We start from the raw sequence: 6,352 nt of genomic DNA, 5'->3' as shown, positions 1-6,352 counted from the left end.
GCAAAAGTGAGTTCCTCCCAGGAAGACTAGAGTTCCCCTTTTGTTCCTTGCTTTCTATATCTGGGTTTACAATGCCACACTCTTCCACCATAGGTTCGCCCACCAATAGGTTGTTCATACCTTGATTCAGATTTGCCTTTGATGTCTAAAGAAAGGCACCTGAAAAGAATCCTTAATGATTTTGGATGCCGAGAATAGCATATAATACAATGGGAATCAGTTCAATGCAAAGCTTGATTATCAGATGATAGGAAGAGGGAGAGAGGGGAGCTGATATACAATATTAAAAAAAAACACACACTAACAAAGAGCACAGCTCATTTCAGGGTAGCATCATATTAAGGAGCAAAGAAATGCAGCATCATTCAGCTAGAATAGCATGTTCCAAAGTGCCCTCTGGAGAGTGGGATATTTATACCCTGATTTTGATGGCCATCCAGAGATAGCCATTTTGAGTGTTAAGGTTCAGAGATCATGGGATTTGGGAGATAAACAGGTTCAGGGAGAAAAATAAACTAACTGTTGAAAAGATTTTTTTTTTTTTTTGGATACATAGCTGCATTAACCTTAAACAATATTAATTGCCAGTGTTTTTCCCTGAATAGATTCTTTAAGCTACAGCTTCCCTTAAGGGGATACTGTCATGGTGGTCTAAAGACCACCATACCTCTCCCTCTCTCCTGTCTCCATTCATTTGTCGTTCATTCATTCATTCATTTATTCTATTTATATATTTTTAAAAACAAAATTTTAATTTTAATTTTAATTTAAAGAAAAATGTAAAGATAAAGTAGAATGTAAGCTAGATGTCACTTAGATCCTGGTCCCTGACTTGATTGACCTGGAAAAAATTTTAAGAAATGTCTTACAAAAATGCCCCTAACAGGGGCAGCTAGGAGACATAAGATAGTGTGCTGGGCCAGGAGTCAGAAAGATTCATCTTTATGAGTTCAAATCTGGCCTTAGATACTAACTGTGTGACCCTGGATGAATTAATTCATTCTGGTTGTCTTCGTTTCCTCATCTGATGATTGATCTGGAGAAGATCAATATATTTGCCAAGAAAACTCCAAATAGGATCAAGAAGATTCCAGAAGGGAACAAAAACTACAAAATTCCCTTAGGAAAACTCTAGGGATGTCAGGATCTAGTCTTCTTTGTCCTTCTAAACAGACTCTCAGGCGATCCAAGGGCCCTCCCAGAACCCATGCTAACAAAACATCGAATATAAAATAGCATTGTCCAGTTCTGCGATTTCATCAGAGAAGGGAACACAATATGGAAAACTATCACTACAGACTGGAAAGTCATTTACAACGTTTACTCTTAGACAGTTGCTTATAGAACTTAATTGAATTAAGAGATAAATGATTTTGCCCCTCTTCAAGACAGCAAGTAAACTGATATAGGTTATAAACGTACAATCAATTTTTAACATTTCCATGAGTCATGTTGAGAAAGAAAAATCAGAACAAAAGGGAAAAACCATGAGAAAAAAACAAAAAAAGGTGAAAATAGTATGTTTTGATCTGTATGGAGTCTCCACAGTTCTGTCTCTGGATGCAGATGACATTTTCCATCCCAAGTCTATTAGAATTGCCTTGGATCATAACTAAGCCTATCATAATTGATCATCATATAATCTTGCTGTTTCTGTGTACAGTGTTTTCCTGGTTCTGCTCACTTCATTCAGCAATACTTGATGTAAATCTTTCCAGGCTTTTCTGAAATCAGCCTGCTCATCATTTCTTATAGAACAATAATATTTCACTGCATTCATATACCATAACTTATTCAGCCATTTTCTAATTGCTGGGCATCCACTCAATCTCCAATTCCTTGCCACCATAAAAAAGGGCGGCTACAAACATTCTTGTATATGTGACTTTTCCCCCTCTTTTATGTTCTGTTTGGGATATAGATCTAGTAGTAACACTGCTGGATCAAAAGTGATGTACAGTTTTATAGCCCTTTGAACACAGTTCCAAATTGCTCTCCAGAATAACTAGATCAATTCACAGCTCCAGCAGCAATGTGTTAGTGTCCCAGTTTTCCCACATCCCCTCCAACATTTATCATTGCCTTTTCCTGTCATCTTAGCCAATCTGATATGTATGAAGTGATACCTCAGAGTTGTTTTATCAATAATGATTTAGAGCATTTTCTCAGATGACTATATATGGATTTACTTTCTTCAGCTGAAAATTGTCTGTTCATATCCTTTGACTTTATCAATTGGGGAATGACTTATATTCTTATGTATTTAGTCAGTTCTCTATATATTTTAGAAATGAGACCTTTATTTGAAACACTGGCAGTAAAAATTGTTTTCCATCTTTCTGCTTCCCTTCTAATCTTGCTGCATTGGTTTTGTTCATACAAAAACCTTTTATTTCATGTAATCAAAGTTGTTCATTTTGTATTTTACAATGTTCTTAATTTCTTGTTTAATCATAAATCCCTCCCTTTTTCAAAGATCTGACAGGTAGACTATCCCTTGTTGTCCTTAATTCTTATAGTATCATTGTTTATGTCTAAATCATGAAACCATTTCGATCTTATCTTGGTATAGGCTGTGAGATGTTGGTCTATGACTAATTTCTGTTGTCCTCTTTTTCTAGTTTTCCTAGCAGTTTCTGTCAAATAGTGAATTCTTATCCCAGAAGCTAGTCATTGGGCTTATCAAACAGTAGATTACTATAGTCAATGATTATTTTGTCTTATATACCCAATCTATTCCAATGATTAATCACTCTATTTCTTAGCCAAATAGTTTTTATGACTGCCACTTTATACAAATCTTGATGTTTATTATATTTATAATATTGCTATTACTGGGTAGATTTTTCTTCTGATTCTGCTCATTTAACTTTGTATCAGTTAACCTAAGTCTATCCAAGTTTTCATGACACCATTTTCTTTATTGTTGCTTACGGCACAATAGTATTCCATCACATTTATATGTCATAAATTATTCAGCCATTTAATTGATAGCATCCCCTTAGTTTTCAATTTTTTGTATCAAGAAAATAGCTACTGTACATATAGCTTTTTTTCCCCTCTCTTTAAAAATCTTTTTTTGGGTATGGATCTACTATTAAGCTTTTTTAAAAATTAGGATACAAGAATTTTCTACATTCATTACTATTTTAACTAAACCTGTTTTATGCTTAATCACCTATTATTTATTAATCTGAATGGTAATTGGGAAAATAAAGGACCATTAGAGAAACAAATTCTGTTATTTTTCAGGATATATACGTTTATCTGTAATAATAATGGGTTTGCTAGAGTTAAACCAGATTCTGATATTTTCATTTGCATGTGTATAGTCAAATAAATTTTATCAGTTCTGAAGGGAAATTTTATCAGTTTTGACTATGGGCTTTGAGAGAAATCCATTCTATGTGATATAAGGAGTAAAGAACTGGACTTGACTTCAGGGAGACCTGGGTTGTATACCAGTTAAGTGACCATGGGCAAAATCACTTATCTCTTAATTCAATTAAGTTCTATAAGCAACTGTCTAAGAGTAAATGTTGTAGATGACTTTCCAGTCTATAGTGATAGTTTTCCATATTGTGTTCCCTTCTCTGATGAAATCGCAGAACTGGACAATGCTATTTTATATTCGATGTTTTGTTAGCATGGGTTCTTGGAGGGCCCTTGGATCTCCTGAGGGCCTGTTTAGAAGGACAAAGAAGGCTAAATCCTGACATCCCTAGAGTTTTCCTAAAGGAATTTTGTAGTTTTTGTTTCCCTCTGGAATCTTCTTGATCCTATTTGGAGTTTTCTTGGCAAATATATTGATCTTCTCCAGGTCAATCATCAGATGAGGAAATGAAGACAAACAATGAATTAATTCGTCTGGGGTCACACAGCATCTAAGGCCAGATTTGAACTCATAAAGATAAATCTTTCTGACTCCTGGCCCAGCACACTATCCTATGTCTCCGAGCTGCCCCTGTTAGGGGCATATTTGTAAGACATTTCTTAAAATTTTGTCAAGGTCAATCAAGCCAAGGACCAGGATCCAAGTGACATCTAGGTTATATTCTATTTTTATCTTTAAATTAAATTTTAAATTTAAATTTTGTATTTAAAAAGTATTATCTGCACACATATATTTTGTTATTTTTTTTAAAGCCCCTCCCTGCCTCTCAGGGAGGCAGAGACTTTTAGACTCCATATAATATTATTATTGTTGCCAGGTAGGAATTGCAGTTGTTTCGGTACTTAGGCCAAGATTAAATTTATCTTTCTGAACCCAGACTGAGACCTTGACTCTAACCTCTGGCAGATCAGCAGATAATAAGTACACAGTTCACTGAGGGCTGGGATGATTGATTTTTCTGCTACTGTCCTGGGCAGCTGTTTTCCAACTGTTGCAACAGATCAGTTTCAAAGGAAGCATTCTAGCGTGGGCAGGCTCAGGGAGACAAAGCCTTGGATGAATTGGGTGAACTTTGGGGATGAACCGAAGATAGTAATTCTTATTCCAAAACACTATCATGGGGCAGACCCCAAACATCTCCAAAGATGCCTGGTTCTGTATTTTTGACAGCAACTGTTCCCAGAGCAAGCATACATATAACCTCAACTCCAAAGGATACTCTGCGTCCTCCCACTCACAAGTGTCAGCTTTGGATGAAGTGAACCTTGACTGAGTTAAATTTTAACTATTACTCACTTCCTCAGTGAAATAGGAAAGTCAGTCTGAGTAATCTGATAAATAGAGGTTAGAGTTCAACATATCAGTGAAAATTCAATTCTGTAATTTACTTATAAGTTTTATCTTCTTCCCATCCCTACTCAAATTTGGGGAGAAGGAGAGGAAAAAAGGAAGAGAGATAGACAGATAAAGACAAAAAACAGAGACACACACACAGAAAGGGAGAGAGAGGTAGAGACGCACAGAGAGGGAGAGAGATGGGGAACGGAAGAAAGAAAGAGACAGAGACAGAGAGAGAAAGGAAGAGAGAGAGATAAGAGAGACAGAAACAGAGAGACAGAGACACACAGAGAAACAGAATACAGAGAGAGACTGAGACAGAGACAGAGACAGAGAAAGAATCAGAGAGACAGAGATACACACACAGAAATACACACAAAGAGACAGAGATGGAAGAAGAAGAAGAAGAAAAAGAAGAAAGAGGAGGAGGAGGAGAAGGAAGAGGAGAAAAAGGAAAATGAGGAGGAAGAGGAGGAGGGGAAAAGGAAAAGGAAGAGGAGGAAGAAGAGGAGAAGGGGAAAAGGAAAAGGAGGAAGAAGAAGAAGAAGAAGAAGAAGAAGAAGAAGAAGAAGAAGAAGAAGAAAAAGAAGAAGAAGAAGAAGAAGGAAAAGAAAAAGAAGGAGGAAGAGGAGGAGGAGGAGGAGGAGAAAGAAGAAAGAAGAAGGCAACAAAGAGCGACAAAGAGATGGAGACAGAGGAGATTTTGACATCATGATTACTGACTTAGCTCAAAGTCAGGAAGACCTGAATTCAAATTCTATTTCTGACTCAGCACTGTTTTTAATGCTTTAGGCAACTCTAAGATAACAGGTCTCAAAAAAGATGCTAATCTGTCTGAGTTTGAGACTTCCCTATAATAGCAAAATAACAGGTCTAGTCTCTGTCCCCTTAGATGGCACAGTGGATAAAGTGCTGGGTCTGGAGTCAGGCAGACTCATCTTCCTGAGTTCAAATCTGGCCTCAGATATTTACTAGCTGTGTATATATTCTTAAACAAGTCACTTTACCCTGTTTGCCTCAGTTTCCTCATCTGTAAAATGACCTGGAGAAAGAAATAGCAAAACACTCCATTATCTCTACCAAGAATACTTCAAATAGGGTCACAAAGAGTCAGACACAGCTGATTAGCAAATCTATCCCCAAGACTTTGTCATTGAAGACAATTCCTGGTCTGGATATTCCTCTCCCCAATGCAGCTCCCAATTCTAAATATGGCTGTATATCCATCTGTACTTTAGTCTTCAAGAGTAGCATAGCTTAACTGAGAAGTTAACTGGCTTGCTTTGGTCATATGTGTGTGACAAAGACAGCCCAGGGTTCTTGACTCCAGTGCAAATCCTATATGCACTAGCTATGACACATCATTGTAAATGATTTGATTAAATGTACCATGAACTCTTTTTTTTGATGACATTAACCAATGGACCAAGAGAACAGATGTTTGAACTTGGCTTGCTTTCTATTATTGCTATTTCTCATAGGGTGTAATAACATCACCAAGAGATAAACAAAACTGAATACAACACCCTTCCTTGACCTCATCTCAGATTTATGACTTCTCACTGTGGCCTTGGGGTATTTGAAGAGTGAGGTGTCGAAAATATGGTTTGAATTTTAACA

This window comes from Antechinus flavipes, chromosome 5 (genome assembly GCF_016432865.1).
Source record: "Antechinus flavipes isolate AdamAnt ecotype Samford, QLD, Australia chromosome 5, AdamAnt_v2, whole genome shotgun sequence".
Classification (NCBI taxonomy): Eukaryota; Metazoa; Chordata; class Mammalia; order Dasyuromorphia; family Dasyuridae; genus Antechinus; species Antechinus flavipes.
Note: the sequence above shows the minus strand (reverse complement) of the source record.